This window comes from Vulpes lagopus, chromosome 5, assembly GCF_018345385.1.
Source record: "Vulpes lagopus strain Blue_001 chromosome 5, ASM1834538v1, whole genome shotgun sequence".
Lineage (NCBI taxonomy): Eukaryota > Metazoa > Chordata > Mammalia > Carnivora > Canidae > Vulpes > Vulpes lagopus.
In genome coordinates, this window is record NC_054828.1 from 39,027,570 (window position 1) to 39,049,848 (window position 22,279).

General features: G+C 39.0%; 1 protein-coding gene across 1 annotated transcript in view; it reads left to right on the forward strand.

The window, feature by feature from the left end:
• Positions 1-1,145: 1,145 nt before the first annotated feature.
• ACYP2 (acylphosphatase 2) overlaps positions 1,146-22,279 on the forward strand; it is a 209,442-nt gene continuing 188,308 nt past the window's right edge. The window contains exon 1 of the mRNA XM_041755468.1: positions 1,146-1,249. The gene's annotated coding sequence lies outside the window, so the exon portion shown is untranslated. The remainder of the gene's footprint in view (positions 1,250-22,279) is intronic.

Sequence of the window (22,279 nt, forward strand, 5' to 3'; positions counted from 1 at the left end):
CTTCCCCAAAATGTCCTTCAGTAGAAATACAAAACAATTTAATAAGTTAGTTTTTGATGCTCTCCAACTTCCTTTTCCTTTAACATGCCATTATGAATGCAAATTCTGTGGCAACCATTTCGTCCTATAACAGTGACCACAAACAGTCTATGCTCTCAAAAAACTCAATTTCGGGCAGCCCCGGTGGCCCAGCGGGTTGGCACTGCCTTCAGCCCGGGGTGTAATCCTGGAGACCCAGGATCGAGTCCTACATCAGGCTCCCTGCATAGAGCCTGCTTCTCTCCCTCTCCCTCTGCCTGTGTCTCTGTCTCTGTCTCTCTCTCTGTCATGAATAGATAAATAAAACATCTTTTAAAAAAAGCTTCATTTTCCAGGGAGTGACCAGAGAGGTAAAGCGAAAATTGCAATGTAGTATGATGTGTGTGCTATAACAGAGGAAATTTCAGGATGCTCTGGAGGGTTGTCACACCTTATTGGTGTATCAGAGGAGGCTTACTTCTAAGCAGAGACTGGAATGAAAAGGAATTACCCAGATAAAGCTGGGTGTAGGATGGGGGAGGCCAGTGCTGTCTCTGCTATCCCATATTTGTAAAGTTTTTGCTTCTAATGTAATCACAGCCAAGCATTGTTAAAAATTGAAGTAATATTGTTTATGTTAATTAATTTTATTTCTCCTTTATATTAACATTAGAGTGTTATATTAAAATTATTTTTAGGGCAGCCCTGGTGGCTCAGCGGTTTAGCACCACCTTTGGCCCAGAGCCTGATCCTGGAGACCGGGGATCCAGTCCCATGTCAGGCTCCCTGCATGGAGCCTGCTTCTCCCTCTGCCTATGTCTATGCCTCTCTCTCTCTCTCTCTCTCTCTCTGTCTCATGAATAAATAAATAAAATCTCTAAAAAATTATTTTTAAATTGTGTACATAGATCATTTACTTTCTCTAGGAATTAACTTTCAGAATAAGGGGGGGGATGATGATCAAAATTATTTGTTTATAAAATTTTGCCTAATAAAGTTGAAAACTACTGGTGCAGAAATGCCAAAGGAAATGAAGTGTCCCAATAAGCATTTAAACAGGAAATGACATGAGCAGATCTGCATTTTGGGAAGATCTCTCTGGCTGTAATGTGGAGAACAGATTGGAAGGAGCCATCTTGGGATCTGGAGACTAATTGGATGACTGTTGTAGTAATCCAGATGAGAAATGATGGTGGCCTTCATGAAGGATTCCCACTGGATTCTTTAAAGAGTGAGCTTTACTTTTCCCAGTATATTTGCTTTCCAGACCAAAAGAATGTTTGAAATTTCAGGCATCCTGAAAATTCATTGGGAAATATTTTACAGCAGAGATATTTCTCGTATCAATAGTGTAATGTTTAAGAGTCCAGGCCTTGGACAAACTGCTTAATTTCTCTAGACCTCAATTTCTTCATCAGCAAAATTGGGATATTATTTACCAACCGTGTGGTAGTTTCATGAGCATATTCTCTCCACATATTTGTTAGACCAACCCTGATTGTAGTCAAAAAGGATTTCAAGAGCAGATTGCAGTTATCTTTCAAGTAGTATATGGATTTATACTCAGCCACATGGTCACAATTTGCTCCATTTGGGACAAATTTCAGACAATTCCAGAACTGGAATGCCTGGTCATGATCAGTGGCCATACAGGAAAGTAAAACTTAGCTGTGAGCACCAGGCTTTAACCCAGAGGCAAATATCTTTATAATTTGTTATTGTCCTTTGAGGCTTTGGAGAAGTACCTTTTGAGGACTTGTGAATGAGGAAATAAGAATGTCCTCTGAAAATATACTGTAGGATCATAGGAGAAAAAATGTGTAATTAGCTAAAGGAGATAGACTGACTTGGAATACCATCAGACTAACCGTTCTGATGACATATTAATATATCTAAAGATTTCAGTCAAAAAAAGGATTGATTAGTCTTTAACTCTTAGGTAAAGAAACATATAGGCAAAATGGGCAGTACTCATCCAAACTCAGAGTAAAGGAAAATAAGTCTTAGCTTGAATGTATCTGGTTCTGAGGGAAATGGATGCAGAGGTGACAGCTGATGGATTATTGAGGATTTTGATTCTTTTTGTAAAAAAATCTCAACTGAGATTGATGCTATGCCAGTTATTATAAGTAGTTCCTATTTCCTTGCCCTTTACAGCTTCTAGAAGTCCTTCACCGATTTCTAGATCATTCACTTAAAAGGTCACCTTCTATGTTGGGGGGGGGATGGTGGTACACCTGACTGGCTCAAAGTGTATGATTCTTGATCTTGGGGTTGTGAGTTTGAGCCCCGCATTTGGTGTAGAGATTACTTTAAAAATAAAACCTTAAAAAAAAGGACTTAAGCAAAAGCATGTGAAGTAATGCTGTTTCTATGTAATATTTTTTTATGTAGAAAAAAAGTCTCTTGGAAAATATTTAAATAGACATTAGGGTTGTTTTATTTTAAAAATAAGCACTGATAATATTCTGACATTGTAACAATAAATAAAGCCTACTTTGAGTTAATTAATGATAAAATGTATGGTAAAATTGAAATCAGAGATTTGCCTTTTAAACAAATGAATTATAATGTAACACTTTTAAGCAAAATGGTTACCAGTGATCATTATCAGCAGATAAGATGTCAGAAATACTAATTATTATAAGGAACCTGAAGATTCTTTCAAGAATCTTAGGGTGACTTAAAGTTAGCAGATTCTTTTCATCAAGTGCATTAAGCCGATTGGAGTAAATATTTCCTAAGAGTGTAAAAATCTCTAAAACTTTCTCTGCAACTTAATATTCAGTGTTACCAACTCCATCCCTTACCTAATAAAGAAATTAAAGTGTAAAGTAGGAAAAGCAAGCTAGATTTATTGAGACGACTCTGGATCATCACTACCTTGGTCCCAAAGGGAAATTGACCCATCCCATCCTCTGTGCTACCAATGCAACACTCTGTACTTTTTTTTTTCTTTTAAGATTTATTTATTTATTTTAGAAAGAGAGAGCAGGGGGAGGAGCAGAGAGACAGAGGGAGAGAATCCTCAAGCAGACTCCCAACTGAGCATGGAGCCAAGGGGGTGCTAATTGCAGGGCTCAATCTTAGGCCTCTGAGATCAAGAGTTGGATGCTTAACCGACTGAACCATCCAGGCCCTGAACACTCTGTACTTTTTGAAGATGTCTACTCTATTATACACAGGCTTCTTGATAGTAGGGATATATGTATATGTATACATAAATTTAGTTTACTTTAAATACTATATGTTAAATGCTAAGTACTTTAAATACTATAGTACTGTATCAGGCATTATTCCAAATATTGCATAAATATTGGTTATTTAATTCCCATGAGATGTGAGGACTCCATGAGATAGTACCCCCATTTTATAATGAAGAACCCAAAGTACAGTGTTAAGTAATTTAGCTTTATTTATCTCTCTTTTGCTGGCTCCCAAAGCTGATGTTTTGCATAGGGTAGGCATTCATTCATTCATTCAATAAATATTCAATACTCCGTATATCTCAGCTATTCTTCTAGGTGCTAGGATACAGCAATCAATGAAATTGACATAAACCCTTCCCTAACTGAACTCATATTCTGTTTGGTAGATATAAGACCAAAAAAAAAAAAAAAAAAGGTAAATAAAATTAACCTATGTTCTTGTAGATGGCAATATATGGCAGAAAAAAAATAAATCAGGGAAGGTAATGGGGAGGTACCTTGGAGTTGCAATTTTATTTTATTTTATTTCTAGCCTGTAAACAATGGAAATTTATTTCTCACAGTTCTCGAGGCAGGAAGTCTAAGATCAGGAGCTAGCAGATTCAGTGAGGTGGCTGGTGAGGACCGACTTCCTGGTTCATAGCTAGGGCCCCCCTGTGTCCTCACATGGAGGAAGAGTTGAGAGTTGTGATTTTATTTATTTATTTATTTATTTATTTATTTATTTATTTATTATTTTGTTAAGATTTTATTTTTAAGTAATGTCTACACGCAGCATGGGGCTTACACTCACAATCTGAGTTCAAGAGTCTCATGCTCTACTAACTGAGCCAGCCAGACACCCTAGGAGTTGTAATTTTAGATGGTATATTAGTCATCATTCTCCAGAGAGACAGAAACAATAGACTTTATAATTATATATATAATCATTTATTATAAGGAATTGACTCACATGATTATGGAGGCAGAGGAGTTCCAAGATCTGTAGTCAGCAAGCTAGAGACCCAGGAAAGCCAGTAGTGTAGTTCTCTTCTGAGTCTGAATACTTGCGAAGGAGAGCTAATGACATAAGTTCCAGTCCAAGGGTAGAAGACTAATTCCACAATCAGGCAGGCAAAGTTCCCTCTTACTTCAGCCTTTTTGTTCTGTTCAGGTCTTCAATTAATAGGATGAGGCCCTTCCACATTCAGGAGCTCAATCTGCTTTACTCAGTCTACTGATTCAGGTGTTTATCTCATCCAGCAACATCCTCACAAGCTACATCCTGAATAACATTTGACCAAATGCCTGGGCACTGAATGGTCTAGTCAAGTTGATACTTAAAAAATGAACAGTTGTGGATGGGCAAACAGGGAAGGGCTCACTGAGAAGGTAACATCTGAGGGAGGGAGGAAGGTGAGTGAATCATGTCTGAAGGAAGAACATCCCAGGAACAGTGAATACAAAGGTCTGGGGATGGCTGGGAAGGTCAAGGAGCAGCAAAAGGTGGGGAGAGTGCTGCTAGAGTGGGACAGGAAAGGAGGAAAAAGCAATGGAAGAAGTTGGAGAGGAAATGCACAGGGAACAGTGGTAGCAGTGATAGTAGTGGAAATAGTAAGAAATGGTCACATTCTAGACATATGTTGAAGGTTAAGCTGACAGATTCGATTTGAAGCAGGAGAGAAAGTGAAGCATCAAGGATAACCTCAAGGTTTTGGACTGAGCAACTGGGGAAGAGTAGAAGAGAAACAGTTTGATGGTTGGGGTGGCTAGAGGAGATCAGGAGTTCAGTTTTGGACTTGTTAAATTTGATGTCTATTAGTCATTCTAGTGGAGATATTGAGGCAGCTGGATATGTGAGTCTGGAGTTCTGGGGAGAAATGCAGGCTGAACACAGTGTATAATAAATGGTATTTAAAGCCATGAGACTGGATGAGACCAAATAAGTAAGTAAAGATAGAAAAGAGAAGAGGTCCAAGCATGGAATCTTGGAATACTCCAAGTATTGGAGATTAGAAAGATGAAGAGAACCTTACAAAGAAGACTGAGAAGGAACAGCCAGAGAGGTAAGAGGAAGACCAGTTAAGTCTGCTTCCAAAAGCCAAGTGGAAAGTGGTTCAAGGAGGAGAGAGTGATCATATTCTGCTAATCAAGTGAGATGAAGACTGAGACTTGGCTATTGGATATAGCCACAGGGCAGTCAAGGCGACCTTGATAAGAGCAATTTAACTGAAGTAGATTGGATAAATATCTGATTGGATTGGGTTTAAGAGAGAACTTGGAGGGCTTGGGGGGCTCAGTCAGTTAAGGGTCCAACTCTTGGTTTTGGCTCAGGTCTGGATCTCAGGATCTTGAGACTGAACCTGCATTGGGCTCTGTGCTCAGTGTGGAGTCTGCTTGGGATTCTCTCCTTCTTCTTCTCCTTCCTACTCTGTCCCTACCTCTGCTCATGTTCTATAAATTAAATAAATAAATAAATAAATAAATAAAATCTTTTTTAAAAAGAGAGAATGAGAAGGAAGATATTGGAGATAGTGAATATAGACAACCTGTAGAAAGAAAGAAATGGGGGTAGTAACTGGAGGAGGAAGTGAAGTTAAGAGAGTGTATTTCAAAGGTAGAAATAATGTCCATAGACTGATGGAAAAGATCCAGTAAAAAGGAAAAAATTGAGAAGATAATTATTGAAGTGATGACCTTGAATAGGTGAGAGTAACCTACTCTACAAGTGGAGAAAGTGGCCTTTTCTAGGGACACAGGTGTTCATCTCTAGCCACGGGAAAGAAACCCATGGATGCAAGTGGTGGGTGTTTGTGGGGGCTCTCTTCTGATTCATTCTATTTCCTTAGTGAAATCAGAAGCAAGGCCATCAACAGGGAATTAAAATAGGTGGTGAGTGGGTATTTGAGGTTTGTAGAACAGAGAAGGTATAAAATATCCCCAAGAAGAGAAGGAGAATACAGGGACCAGGAAAACAGTATGATTGTTGGTAGCATTAGGGCCTACTTGCTGTTTACGATTGTAATTTAATGTGGGATCTCAGCATGGTTTCGTCCTCTGCCAGCCACATTTAGCATGTATAGTAGTTGCTATGTGGAACACTGCTTTTAACAAGGGTCATTGTTTAATCAAGTGAGTATCTCAAAGTGTGGCAGGGATCAAGGTGCTAAGGACACATGCAATGTAATATAAGTGAATTTAAGCTAAGTAAGGAATCAAATGAATGCATACAGGAATGAATGAATTGTTTTCCCATTTGGAGTAAGCTTTTTTCTCTTCCATCCATTGATTTAACACACTTGATTCTTAATGGCCCACATAAGAATTGTATAATCCCAAAATCAGGCTTGGGGTTAAGCTAGTAAACTTGTTCTTAAATAAGAAAAATTGAAGAGGGGCAAATGTTATGTCATAGGTTACAGTGAAGAGGGATTTTGCTATTTAAGTTTTCCATTAGATTGTTTAGAACACATCTGCTATTCAAATATTAGCTTATTCTGGCAGCAAAAGCCTGACCTCTGGTAAATGCTGGAGAGTGACTCACAGAAGCTTCCACGAACATAGAACTTTTTTCTTTTTGGCCAGAACTCAGCATCCTTAATAAGTGCCTGATAAATCCTAATTAGGACTGTGTATCAAGGGGCATGATAGCGAAGGGACTCTTATTCCCGTTGGGTCCCTGTTTGGTTCAATTGTGTCTTCAGCAAACAGGAAGAGAGGCAAATATTAGTACCTGTCTTTAGCCAGGGAAAAAATGTTACAGCACAACTGCCTTGAATATAAGCTCAGGGTCAGAGAGGGCCAAGAAACAAAGTACAAGGCCAAGCAGCCTATTTTAGCGACCTACCACATTGGCACACCCATCATTTTTCATCTCCCTAAATTTTAAATATGGCACAAAATAAGCATTCTTTGTCCTTCATTCTACATACATAGCATGGCCTCTCCCTGACCAAATCCTTGTTACTCTTTTGCGGTCAGGCCCCTTGGTGAATATGCAGTGTGTGTGCACTATATTAAAACTAGTGGCCTAAAAATAGTTGTGTACAAGTAGAAGATGTGTGTTTGTTGAGTTCAGGCTTGCCAAGCCACAGAACTCTCAGCCTGGGAGTGTGGCAAGTATATCCTGTTCCTGTTACCTGGAAATCCTAACCAAAGGAGAATCTGAAGGAATTCAATACACAGGCATTCCTTTTTTTTTTTTTTTTAATTTTTATTTATTTATTCATGAGAGAGACAGAGAGGCAGAGACACAGGCAGAGCGAGAAGCAGGCTCTATGCAGGGAACCCTATGTGGGACTCGATCCCCGGTCTCCAGGATCATGCCCTGGACTGAAGGCAGCGCTAAACTGTTGAGCTGCCCAAACTCAGGCTGCCCAATACACAGGCATTCCTATTCAGATCAGCAATTCTTTACAGGGGCAGTACCACCATTTGGAGGTGTTCTGGGAATTGTGGGTACATTTTTGGTTATCACAGTGATTGAAGGCATGCTAACTGGTATGTGGTGGCTGGGAGCCAGGATTGACAAATGTGTGTAAACAGTTCCAAAGAACAAAGAAATGGTCTTGCCTATCTTTCACATATCCTTCAGGGCACTGATGTGGGTAAAAACCTACTTATAGTATATTTGAACATAGACCCTAACTCTAATTTTATTTCTTCTCTATATTGCACATAGACCATTACCTTAATTTAAGAAAAGATTTTTCTGTGTGTTGGTAAGTTATATATGAATTTCATTTCAGGACACTGAAGGAGATGTTTCACTGTAAAAAGGAGTAGCTCTTTTATGACTGAGAGCTACTGTTCTAGATATTTGATTGTGCCTTATCTTTTTTCCATGGCAAATTCACAAATTATCCATAATCTCATCCAACTTCAGGCATGAAAGTTAGGGAGGCATCAATCTCAGGAGTCTACATTTAAATCCTAAAGTATGAAGAGTTTCAGCGGAGGGCTGGCTGTGTTTCCACCTACCTTACCCCATATTAGGAAGAAATTAAAGATGGTAACAGCCAGCACTTGTGGAAAAGAAAATCACAGTAAGAGTATATGAGGATGGGAGAGTCTGGGGCTAGGCACCAAATTAAGTGGATACCCTCGCCATGGGCGGAGATCATGCATACTCTGTCTTCTAACCTTCCACCCCCAAAATCTCCCCATCCCAGATAAACACACACAACCTACTCCTGCTCCTGGAAATGTAAAGTGCATGTCCCAATTACCCCATACACACTGTGAAGAGACTTCCTTTGTTCTCAGGATGTGTGCTGGGCGGTAGAAGGTTTACACTAAAACATGCCCTCCACCTAGCTCTAGACATTCCACTTGAATGAAGGTGCTAAGTGAAAGGTTTGGAAAGATCTTCAAAAGAAGATTCAGAGAGGCAAAGTGTTCATTAATCAGGACCCTACAATTATGAGGATGTGAGGCCTTTTCCCATCATTAGGTTGAAGCAGCTGCAAATAATCACAACAGGAAGGAGCAGTGCATGACACCACAATGTTATATGCTTAAAATTGCAGTGGTAAATGGCAAAGTGATTTTTTAAAGAGAGAAACAGACTAAAAAGAAGTTCTTAGGGACCAGCCAAAAAGAAGGCTTGACAGTCAAAACATAAAAATTATGGGATACTTTCTGCTATCGAGCATAATATAAAATCTCAGCAAGTAAAAAGATGGACTGAGAAATAAATGTTTGTCTCCAGACTCAATGTGCATATCTCATAAATCCACACAAGACCTCTTAGTGGAGTTGTGGTTTGGACCAAATATTTGCTGAATTAGACTGAGGTATGGAAATGAAAGACACAATGGAGGGAAGTGATATCGTTAAGAGGAGGGCCAGCTTTTGGGGGCCTGGGTGGCTCAGTCAGTTAAGCATCTCCCTTCAGTTCAGGTTGTTATCCTGGATCCTGGGATTGAGTCCTGTATCGGATTCCCTGCCCAGGGGAGAGTCTGCTTCTCCCTCTGCACTCTGTCCCTCCACTCATGCTCTCTTTCTATCAAATAAATAAAATCTTAAAAAAAAAAAATATATATATATATATATATATATATATATATATAAAAGAGAAGAGCCAGCTTCATGGTTATGTAACCTGTGCTTAAAAGGGCCCCACATTTCGTTTAATGCTCTGTTGTCAGCATTTTGAGATTATTAATAATTTTTGAACAAAGGCCCCTACATTTTCATTTTACACTGGCCCTTAAAATTATGTAGCCAGGCCTGGTGAAGAGAGAGAAGATCTGAGTCTGAGAGACCTGGGTTCAAATCCCAGATCTACCACTGGCTAGCTGTATGATCCTGGGCAATTTATTCAACCTCTCTTAATCTGTAAAATAGGAATCACAATGGTACCTATCTCCTAGATAGGTAGAAGACTAGCAGAAGACTAAAGACAGGCAAGAAACAAAAAACCAATATAGCAGTATTCAGTAGATAGTGTTATCAATGACAAAGATCTGGATGACATTGCAAAGGCATCAAGGCACCAAACAGTGCTGGAGTAGAATTGTTTTCTAAATTCATTTTTGCTAACATATTTCTGCTCTGGGTGTGTGTATTGATGTCACCATCCCTGTGGCAAGACAGGCCAAGATAATTTTCTTAATTGCAGGCTTCACTGACACATTTTGTGCCAGAACCGAAGGAGAGTAGGTGTTATTTCAGATCTGTGAATCATCACACACACTCATGCATCACATATTTCTTATAGATTTAAAGAGTTGAACTCTAACCAAGATAATGGAGACATTATTTTAGAATGTAGAAATATGCCCATATAAAGGCAGGTTGCTATTGAAACTACTTCCTTCGCTGCGTGGGCCTGCCAAGTCATTTTATTTGCCATATAGTATTTAATATAATGTTCTCAGCCAAAGAAGATGCAAATAAAAAAAATAATTAGACCCATTTTGCTAGGACTACATATTAATTATCACTTTTTCATGAGTAAATTGATTGTATTGTATTAGAATACGGTTTGGGCTACATGAGTAGTAGAGCTGAGTGGAAGGATTTTCTTCCATTTGACTAAATACCCTCTATTAATTCCTTACTTATTACTATAATTAAAAGTAGTCTTTGGCAGTACATGTCCTTTTAAAACTATTTCTGAAGTTGAGAGAAAAATTTTAAAGTGTGAAATGGATTTTTTAAAGAAGGTTTTAATGTATTAAATATGCCATGACTATTCCACTTAGTGGAAATACCTCAGCTACTATACTGTGATAAGGAACTTTCCTCCAAAGAGGTGAGTCATAGTTCTGGAAGAAAACGCTTTAATTGCTAGGGAGACAAAATTGCTCATGTAGAGATGTAGAAAGTGGATTCTTTCTCCTAACCAAGGCTAATTCTACAGTTGCATGTGAAGGTAAAATTACTCTCCCACCTCTTTCTATACATTTTAACCTGGGCTTTACTCTATCCTAAGTATAATCTGACAAATGCAGCATTATGGGTTTAGAGATAACTCTCTCTAATTTTGTATCTAACTTTAAAAAAACTTTTTTTGATGTAGTGGAACCTATATAAGATAAAATTTACCATCACAGCCATTTTTTTAAAATTTATTTATTTATTTATTTATTTATTTATTTATTTATTTAAGTAATCTCTATACCCAACGTGGGGCTCAAACTCATGACTCCAAGGTCAAGAGTCACATGCTCTACTGAGTGAGCCAGCAAAATCTCCCCATCGTAACCATTTTTAAAAAAGATTTATTTTTTAAGGAGGTTTGGGGCAGAGGGAGAGAGAGAATCTTAAGCAGACTCCAAGCTGAGCACAGAGCCTGAAGCAGAGCTCAATCTCACAACCCTGAGACCATGACCTGAGCGAAATCAAGAGTGAGATGCTTAACTGACTGTGCCACCCACCAGAGCCTTTTTAAGTGTACAACTTTGGTGGCATTAAGTACATTCACACATACTGCATTTTTTTAGAGGGCCTCAATGCCTAAATATGGAGAATTGTTGTCTTTATAATTAGTTTTTACACTTACAAAAGGAAGCGACAGACTGCCTCTGACATTGCTAGGGAGTGCACCTTTGCAGCTTATAGAGAGTACGTCACACCAGGCAAGAGTGGGTGCACCTCAGGACTCAGCAAGAAGCAAGAGGGGACAGGAGAGAGGTTTCCTGAGATTATAGAGGTGTCAGCCAGTCTCTGTAGCAGGATAGGTTAGAAATGATGAACTTAGTGCTGTCCCTGGTCCTTGGGAAATCTTCCCAGCAAATTGTATGATTGCCTCACCTCCTTAGATATTTGCCTTTATACATCATTCCTTTATTCCACGCAGTTGTGTCCTTTCCCTTTGTTGGCTTTCTATCTACACATAAACTAAGTGTCTTTCATTTTAACAAAACAGAGAAACCAAACCAACCAACCAACCAACAAATCCTCTCTTGTCAAAATCCTCCCTTGTTAGCTCCACATTCTTCTTATTTTTTAAATGTGTGTTTTTTTCCCTTTCAAAACTAAATAAGCCAATATGGACATGGTTTAAAGTGTCAAATTGATTTCCAAGGCATTTGACAATAAACAACAATCCCTACCTCTCTACTGTTTTTACTTCCCAGAAACAGTTTTCTACTCTTGTGATGATAAATGTACTTTTAAGATTCACCTCCACATCTCAGAATCACACTCATGTTAAATTTTTCTAGCTTTGGCTTTTAGGAGCTTTTTCAGACTGGCTCATGTGTCCCTTTTGTTGACTGAGCACTCCCTTACTTTCTGGCGCTATACTTACTTTTCTCCAAGCTCAGCTTGTATTTTACCTGCCCAGGCCCTAGAATCAGCCATCTCTCCAAGGAGCTCTGGTTCTTTCTACTGGAGAAGAGTTTTTAGAAACCAAGATCTGGGCACAGGGGTGCTTATTGCTGTTGGTGGGGAGGGGAGACACTGCTTTTAGACTTTCTCAGTAGACAGAGCTAGGAAATGTATACATGTATTCCTATGTATATACACATATCTATAATAATCTATTTCCCCATCTATGTATTCATTGTATATTAAATTAAACATGAACTCATACTAATGTCCTCAACTCTAACTTGGTATCACAGGATTTATTCCAGGCTGTCCTTTTGTTTATTTGTAACCATTTCCTTTAACTGTGAGGAAGCTGGCCCCTAGTACCTATTTTTTAAAATACATTTTCCAGCATAGACTAGCTTAGACATGAAGTACTTTCAAAATCTTAACCTGTATCTGTGTAAGAGATCAATTTTCAGACTATAGTGTTTGTATATAATTCTTTTTATCTTTAGCTTTGTAGTTTCCAGTCAAGATACCATTTTCCAAAAGTATTTTAGATCAGCTCCTTACCCACCCTTTTCAGAAAGGTTATGTCATGCATTTGTAATATAGTTAGATTCATTTCTCCCAGTCTGCACTCCATTCTAGGACCTTCTAACATCCTGGTTGATTTTTTTAAATTTGCATACATAAAAGTTCATCCTTTGTAATATACAGTTCTACGTGTTTTTAAAATAGTTATTTATTTATTTATTTATTTATTTATTTATTTATTTGATTTATTTGATTTATTTGCTAGAGAGAGAGAGAGAGCACAATCAATGCGAGCAGAAGAAGGAGGAGAAGCAGGCTCCCTGCTAAGCCGGGAGTTGGACATGGGGCTCAATCCCAGGACCTGGGATCATGACCTGAGCAGAAGGCAGATGTTCAACCAACTGAGCCACCTAGAAGCCCCAGTTCTACATGTTTTGAAAAATGGAGTTATGTATATACCACCCCAGGGCGGTTTAGAACAATCCTGTCACTCTAAAAATTGCCTAATCTCTGATTCAACTTTTGATTGCGCTGTCAAATTCCTTTAAAGATCTGTTGTGCAATACTGTATCCCCCACCAGGGGGCTCCACTGGCTTACACTAATGAGGCAGTGGAGCTATTTCTAAATATCCCATTGAAAATGGCTGGAAGGATGGGTTGGATGAGAGTTACTGGGAAGTTGATGGAAGCAGGTGGCACATGGGGACAAAATAAATTCTAGGGGACATCAGAGAGAGCAATTACCCATAGAGGTCTGATTGTATGGAGGTTTTCAGCCAGAGAACGTGCTGGTTATCAATTTATTGCTTGTTGGTTCCCTTCATGGGCTAATGTGTTAAAATGGGTCTGGGCCCTTTAAATATTTTTCCTTTGGCAGCTGGCACGATGTTTTATCGGTAGAGGGCGCTGGAGAGAGACATTGAAGGAGACCGGGCTTTTCCTTCTTGCTTCTGATGGCTCTTAGGCTTGATGGGAGCAGGCTTGCATTTTCACTGCCCTGCCTGTAGCATGTAGCTTTTGCTATGTGTTTTCTTGAGCTCCTCTCTTAAACAGCAGCAGTGTGGCTGGGAGCCCCAGACAGCACAGCCTTTACCCTGGGCCCTGATGTTCTGCATGGACACGGTGGGGCCCTCTGAGGCCTGGCTGTCTAGTGAGCTGGATGTCAGCCTTTGTCTTATTCAGTGGCCCAAGGCTGCTCTGGTCCCAGCCCCATGCAGAGGCACACTAAGTTCTTAAAGAAGGAAGCCTCTGTGGGTCCCAGTCCCAGCAGTGCCCACACAGCAGCCTCTCTCTGTGCACACTTCCTCCACCCCCTATTAGCTTGACCTCACCTGTGTCTCATGACTATCCTGACATGGGCACCATGCATTCCAGGCCTCATATGTGCACTGGCCTGCTCTCTGCCTCCCTCCCTCCCTCTACCTCTCCCTCTCTCCCTCTCTCTCTCTCTCTCTCTCTCTCTCTCTCTCTCTCCCCCTATTTCCCTCTGCAGGCCCAGACTGCCCACCAGCTCTAGCTGGTCTGGGTCCAGAGGGTTATTTCTGCTTTCCTGGCAACTCTGTGCCATCTCTGGCCTAGGCAAATTCTCTGCCATCAAGTGGGCTGTGTTCACACCTTCTTCAATGAACTTTGAAGTTTGACCTCCTCCAAGTTTCTTTTTTTTTTGTTCTTTCCCTTAGTTCTTCATTACCCCTTGGAGCTCTCCTTCCATCTTTATAGTTACTCTCCTATCATTGCTCAATAATTCTTTATATTAAGCTTCACCTGCTTAAGTCATTCTATGGTTCTTGCTCTTGATCTGACTGTGACTAATTAAAATCTATTCTCACTCGGAGAGGGCACAGGTATTCTTGGCCTGTTGTTCAATCTCATTTCAAGAAAGAGAAGAAAGCGATTTCCTGTCAGGAAACTTGATAATACTGGCCCAGGCTCTCTGGGTAGAGCATCCAGTTGGTAGAGAAATCCCAACTGTACTCAGGCCCCAGGCCCTAGGTCCTGGCTTGTAGCTTAAAGTAGAGTTCTTCTGAGAAAGGGAGTTTCCTGCATGATGAAGGGACAGCGCTGAGTACATGTCATAACCTGAGCTGTTGAAGATTCAAAATGTATGTCAGACATCTGCCTATGGTAGAATAAGAGGAGGTATTCTGGGAACAATAGTACTTAGATGTAAAATACAGATTCTTTTCATTGAACTTGACACTTAAAAATGGCATAATAACCATATAGTTACTAAGTTAGGCATGTTTTAATTTAAAAAAATGGGAGAATTCTTCCTATGCTTCTTTTTGATTCCTGCCAATAATGCATTTCTAATTTTTCTTTAAAAATTTATTTATTTGTTTTACTTTTTAAAAAAAGATTTTATTTATTTATTCATGAGAGACACAGAGAAAGAGGCAGAGACACAAGCAGAGAGAGTAGGACTCGATCCCAGGACCCTGGGATCACAACCTGAGCCAAAGGCAGGTGCTCACTCACTGAGTCACAAAGGCATCTGTAAAAAAAAAAAAAATATTTTAAAGAATTTTAAGTAGGCTCCACATGGGGCTCAAACTCATGACCCTGAGATTAAGAGTCACATACTTTACTGACCAAGCCAGCCAGGCACCCCATCTAAATTTATCTTTTAAAGAAAATTTCTGGGGGCATCTGGGTGGCTCAGTTGGTTAAGCGGTTGCCTTTGGCTCAAGTTGTGATCCCAGTGTCCTGGGATCGAGACCCATATCAAGCTCCTTATGGAGCAGGGAACCTGCTTCTCCCTGCCTGCCTCCTTCTCTCTCTCTCTCTCTCTGTTTCTCATGAATAAATAAATTAAATCTAAAAAAAGAAAAGAAAAGAAAAGAAAATTTCCTGGGTCTGAAAAGGAAGTTTGAAGTTTTTATAAGATTTTGCTGACAGACTGATCTTACTTTAGATTTCTTGAATGTTCTGTTTCTCTTATTCTGTATAGTTTCTGGTTTTTACCTGGTTGTGGTTTGAACAGTCTTGTTGACCTAGCAGTATTGTTTGTTAGCCATGGTCTAATTAAAGAGTGAAGCTGAGATCGTCCAATGTTCTTTATTTTTTTCAAATTTTTATTTAAATACTAGTTAGTTAGCATACAGTTCAATATTGGCTTCAGGAGTAGAATTCAGCAGTTCATCACTTACGTATAACACCCAGTGCTCATCACAAGTGCCATCCTTAATGCCCATCACTCACCCACCTCCCTCCATCAACCCTTAGTTTGCTCACTATCATTAAGAATCTCTTATGGTTTCTCTCTCATTTTCCCCCTCCCATATGTTCCTCTGTTTTGTTTCTTAAATACCACATATGGGTGGAATCATTTGGTATTTGTCTTTCTCTGACTGACTTATTTCCCTTAGCATAAATACTCTAGATCCATCCTGTTATTGAAAATGGCAAGATTTCATTCTTTTTGATGGCTGAAAAATATTTCCTTGTATATACATATATCACATCTTCTTTATCTATTCTCAGTTGATGGACATTTGGGCCCTTTCCATAGTTTGGCTATTGCTCATAATGCTGCTATAAACATCAGGGTGCATGTACAACCTCAAATCTTATTTTTCTATCCTTTGGGTCAAAACTTAGTAGTACAATTACTGGATTGTAGGATAGTTCTATGCTTAACTTTTTGAGGAACCTCCATATATTTTCCAGAGTGGCTGTACTAGCTTGCATTCCTACCAACAGTGCAAGAGGGTTCCCCTTTCTCCACACCCTTGCCACATCCTTGCCGACACCCGTTGTTTCTTGTGTTGTTGATTTTAGCCATTCTGACTGGTGTGAGGTGATATCTCATTCTTTCCCTGATGATGAGTGATGCTGAGCATCTTTCATGTGTCTATTAGCCATCTGGTTATCTTTTTTGGAAAAATGTCTGTTCATGTCTTTTGTCTATTTCTGGATTGGATTTTGTTTGTTTGTTTTTGGGTGTTGAGTTTGATAAGTTCTTTATAGATCTTTGACATTAGCCCTTTATCTGATGTGTCATTTGCAAATATCTTCTCACATTCCATAGGCTCCCTTTTAGTTTTGTTGATTGTTTCCTTTGCTGTGCAGAAGCTTTTTGTTTTGATGAAGTCCCAATAGTTGATTTTTGCTTTTGTTTCCCTTGCCTCCAATCACATTTCTAATAAGAAGCTGCTATGGCCAAGGTCAAAGAGGTTGCTGCCTGTGTTCTCCTCCAGGATCTTGATGGTTCCCAGTCTCACATTTAAGTCTTTCATCCATTTTGAATTTATTTTTGTGTATGGTGTAAGGAAATGGTCCAATTCTTCTGCATGTAGCTGTCCAGTTTTCCCAATACCATTTGTTGAAGAGACTGTCTTTTTTCCATTGGATATTCTTTCCTGCTTTGTCAAACCTTCAATGTTCCTAAAGACCTCCTTGGCTAACTTGACGACATCTTATAAATCTCTGATGATTGTATCAGGTAGCAGTCTTGCTTGTAAAACAAGGTATCTAACCAAGATGAGATGATTGCTCACAACCACACACCTAAGGAAGGAAGGAACAAAAAACTCATCTGAATATGGGAGACTTGTTTAAAGGACTTGGCATCTTTCCCATTGTTTTTCTATTTTGTCCTCATAGTACTCGAATGAGGTAAGAATTACTTTGGAGATAAGAAAGCCAAGCTAAATAAATTGGGAAGAGTTGTCCAAGAAATTGTTAGTTTTCGCACTTACCTGGAAGTTGTATTCTAACTCTCTGGCTGGTATTCTTTACTTAAATATTTACTAACTTTAGCTTTTCCTCAGTATAGGAAAGAGCTGGCTATGCAATAACTCATTTTTCTTGAATGGGATAATTTCTTTTTTTCTAAATCATCTGTCAGGAAAAGTAAAAATTAAGTATTATTTATAATAATAATGATGACAATAAAGATAAAGCAGTAATACTTGCATACTCACCCACCATTGTTTATAAAGAATTCTGATCTATATTATCCAGTTTCTTTTTTTTAAAGGATTTTATTTATTTATTTGACACAGAGAGAGAGCCCAAGCAGGGGGAGCGGCAGTCTGAGGGAGAGGGAGAAGCAGACTCCCTGATGAGGAGAGATACTGACACGGAGCCCAAATCCAGGACTCAGGACCATGACCTGAGTGGAAGGCAGATGCTTAATGGACTGAGCCACCCAGGAGCCCCATATATATAATCCAATTTCAATACCTCAAAAATATTTGCTAGGTAGGTAGAAAAAGTACTTTTTTATTTTATAAAGGAAAATTAGAGGCTCAGAGTGGTTAATTGACTTTCTCAAGGATATATAGTTCGTGTTCTGGTAGAGGTTGAATCTGAACTCAGATCTGACTCCTATTCTCCTAGTCATACTTTCCTCCATATATTACATAATAGCCAAAGACATGTTAAGCATATCTGTTGTTCAGCAAATTATATGCAGCCAGAGGCGTAGTCTGGTTGAGAGAACAGAGCTTCTAAGTGTTCCAGGCATGAGTCTAATTCTGAAGTCAAATAGAAAAAGAGTGGGCACAAACTAAAATTAAATATGATTCTATAACATGTCTTGTGATAAACACACAGGCTTATAATATGGATATAGTACCCTCAGATATAGTACCCCCACATGTAAAATGTAGATATTATTATTTCTCTCATTTTATATACATAGAAACAGAAGCTCAGAGAAGTAAATAATCTAAATTCAGATCCCTCTGATTCCAAAATGTGTGCTTTTTTTGGATTAATGTAACTGACTTCAAGAGAGATATTCATCTGGGAAGTTTCTTCAGGGAACAGGGAGAAAGAGCTGGCCCCCTTCCACCAGCTTGACTATAGAATGAGGCCCTTCTTTGAAAAGGATTAGTATATTATTAGAGAGTGGAAACAGGGAAGCCACTGGTAGAACTAGTCTTCTGTTGATCTGAGAGGCAACAGAGAGGACATCACCACTCATGGCCTCGTAGCATGGGCAATGCTTCTGACTTCTTTGTCCATGGGCAATGATACAATGGGGGAAAACAAAACAAAGCAAAAAGCATACATTCTTTCCAAAGGTTTGTCAACATCAATAGACAAATTAAGTTAGATCATATCCATTAGCACAAGCACCTGGTCATTGAGTGTAGCAGAAGCATAATTGGCTATACTAAATACATTTCTGTTTCTTTTTGAAAAAAATTGCTAAGAGTATGAAGTTGAATTATAGGTGGTTAAATGAGCATAAAATGGGACCTTGTATTCTTTGGTTGAGTGGTGTCTTTCCCCATGTTTATAATGGGGATATTATATATTTCAATGACACATTCTAGAGTTTCTGGGACAGTTTCTGATTTCAAGTTACTTATTGTTTTTTCCCTAAAAAGCACTTCTGCTTATCTGGGTCTAGTTTTTTTATTATTCAGAAGGTAGTAATATATTGCATGTTGTTCCCCCAAAGCATTTTAGTTGCTGTCCTTTACCTTTAATTTCAGTTTTCTGCTATATCATCTGTTGATTCCTGCATTAAGGATTCAAGGGAACAGGGACACCTGAGTGGCTCAGTTGGTTAAGTGTTGACTCTTGATTTCAGCTCAGGTCATGATCTCAGGGTCCTGGGATCAGACCCCTGAATGAGGCTACCCGCACAACAGAGAGTCTGCTTGTGGATTCTCCTTCTCCCTCTGCTGGCTCGCTCACTCGCTCTCTCTCTCTCTCTCTCAAGTAAAGAAATAAATAAATAATATAAGAGAACAGTGTATGACAAGTAATTTACCAAAAACTTCCTTAAGATTAAATCAAAATTAATTAAAATTAAATGGAAATTGGAGCTATTATCCCAAAAAATCCGGCAACTAGCTTTCTAGTGAGTTCTCCCTCTCCCCCAAGTATATGAATACTGGGGGAGGATATATGAATTTTGGCTTGAACTATAATATACACCATCTAGGTTTATTAATCTCATGAGATAACTATGCAATCTGCCCCTGAGGGTTTCCTGGTGATGAAATTTTTCTTACTGTTTTCACATTTTGCTTTGCACCTATACATTTCTCTCTCTCTCTCTCTCTCTCTCTCTCTTTTCCGAGCTAGAAATCCATAAGTACCAAAGTTTATTTTTTAAAAAGATTTTATTTATTTATTTGACAGAGAGAGAGAGTGTGAGAGAGCATAAGCTGGGGGAATGGCAGAAGGAGAGGGAGAAGTAGACTCCCTAGGGATCCTGACTTGGGACTTGATCCCAAGACCCCAGAACCATGACCTGAGCTGAAGGCAGACAACCATGCGAGCCACCCAGGCACCCCAGTACTAGAGTTTATTTTTAACCAAAGTCATGAATGTGAGTTGAAGAATCATGGACAGAGAGGGGCACCTGTGTTAGTTCTGATCTCTAGTCATGGGATCCAAGCCCATGAGGGGTTTTGTGATCAGTACAGGGTCTGTTTGAGTTTCTTTCTCCTTCTACCCCTCACCCCCCACACACTCTTTTCCTCTCTCCCACTGAAATAAATAAATAATCTTTTTAAAAAATCATGTATGGAGAACATTTTGTTTGCTCCTTGAGTGCTTAAAATCAGTAATTAGCTGAAGTGAATCTTCAACATAAATACTGCATTTTAAAAAATTTTTATTTATTTATTCATGAGAGACACAGAGACAGGCAGAGACACAGGCAGAGGAGAAGCAGGCTCCCTGCAGGGAGCCTGATGCGGGACTTGATTCTAGGACCCTAGGATCATGACCTGAACGAAGGCAGACACTCAACCAATGAGCCACCCAGGCATCCCTAAATACTGAATTTTAATGAATATGTCCTCTTTACAGTTCCCCAGAGGCTTTGGTCTGTAAAGTTATCCTCAGTATGGCTGAACCTATCACTTAGAAATAGTTTGAGGAGAAAACACCATGTATAGACATGAATATTTGTTTAAAGATTTTATTTATTTGAGAGAGAGAGAGCGAGCACACATGAGCCAGGGGAGAGGCAGAGGAAGAAGCAGACTCCTTGCTGAGTGGGGAGTCCCATGCGGGACTTAAACCCAGGACCCTGAGATCATGACCTGAGCTGAAGGCAGACACCCAACTGACTGAGCCACCCAGATCACCTAGAAATGAATATTTTTTTAAAAAAAGAAATGAAGGGGATCCCTGGGTGGCTCAGTGGTTTAGCGCCTGCCTTTGGGCCGGGGCGCGATCCTGGAGTCCTGGGATCGAGTCCTGCGTCGGGCTCCCTGCATGGAGCCTGCTTCTCCCTCTGCCTGTGTCTCTGCCTCTTTCTCTCTGTGTCTATCATAAATGAATAAATAAATCTTAAAAAAATAAAAGATAAAAAATAAAAAAAGAAATGAATATTGAGCCTGTTTGATTAATTCAATTCTGAGATAGTTGTTTACTGTTACATAGTAACAATGACAGACTTTGTTCTATTAGGAACGTACATTTTATTATGCTAAAAGTGTATTTACTCTAGATTGTTAATAGGTTCTGAATTCATAAACTTCTTTACTGTAATGTATATGTATTTGTTGTTTGCAAAAATATATACGATACTCTTGTTTATAAAATACATTGACACTTTATAAAGTGAAATGTAGGAATTACATAAACTAGGAGCTGGAGCAGAGAAGGTCCTGAGTGATAAAATGGAGTCAAAGTCTTAGGGGAGATGGAGGGAAAGCCAGGGAGGCTTTTAATTTGGTTATTAAATGCCAAACAGAGGTGTAGTCATAAATATGGAGAATAAATGAACCTTCGGAAAACAAATATTTTAAAATATTTCATGCTTTGGGATATTCTCTAATTGCACAGGAGAAATAGGAGAGAACATTTTTCCCATTGTGAGTAATTCTTTAGAAATTCAAATACTGGTCTTTGAGGGAGACAAGGCATATGGAACCATGAGCTTTTTCTAAATTCAGCAAATGTTCAATCTCTGAAGAGAATTTGAACTAAACAGAGTGTTGGCATTAGTGCACAAGCTAAAACATGAATAATCTGTGGATTTATTCTCATTGATTCTTTTCTTTAGAAGGAGTAAAGTATAAATTTTTTGTTTAAGGATTTTATTTTAGGGGTGTCTGGGTGGCTCAATCAGTTAAGTGTCCAACTCTTGATTTTGGCTCAGGTTGTGGTCTTGGGGTCTTGAGATGGGCCCCCATGTTGACATCTGTCCTGAGCTTGGAGCCTGCTTGGGATTCTTTCTGCCTCTCCCCTACTCTTGCTCCCTCCTCCCCTAAAAGAAAAAAATAAAGATTTTATTTTCTTAGATTTTATTTTTAAGTAATCTCTATACCCAACATGGTATTCTGATTCACAACCCTGAGATCAAGAGTTGCACGCTTCACAGACTGAGTCAGTCAGATGCCTGCAGTATAAATTTTTAATTTATTTTTAATTTTTTAAATTTATCTTTTTATTTTTTTTTAAGTTTTTTATTTATTTGTTCATGAGAGACAGAGAGAAAGAAACAGGGAGGAAGAGACATAGGCAGAGAGAGAAGCAGACTCCATGCAGCTCGATGTGGGACTCTATCCTGAGACTTCAGGATCATACCCTGGGCTGAAGGCAGGCGCTTAACCACTAAGTCACCCAGGGATCCCAGTATAATTTTTTTAAAACTAAGATTAGACAAAATATTAAATAATATTACAAAGCTTATATTAAAAAAAAAAAAAAGCTGTGTCTTCTCCCTCCCACAGCTGAGGCTTTTAAATTTTGGCAGTTTTCCTGATTAAATTATGCCTATAGCTAGCTGTACTGCTATTTCTTGGTTTATAAATTTTAGGTTTTATCTATTAACTTCATACACACATATACT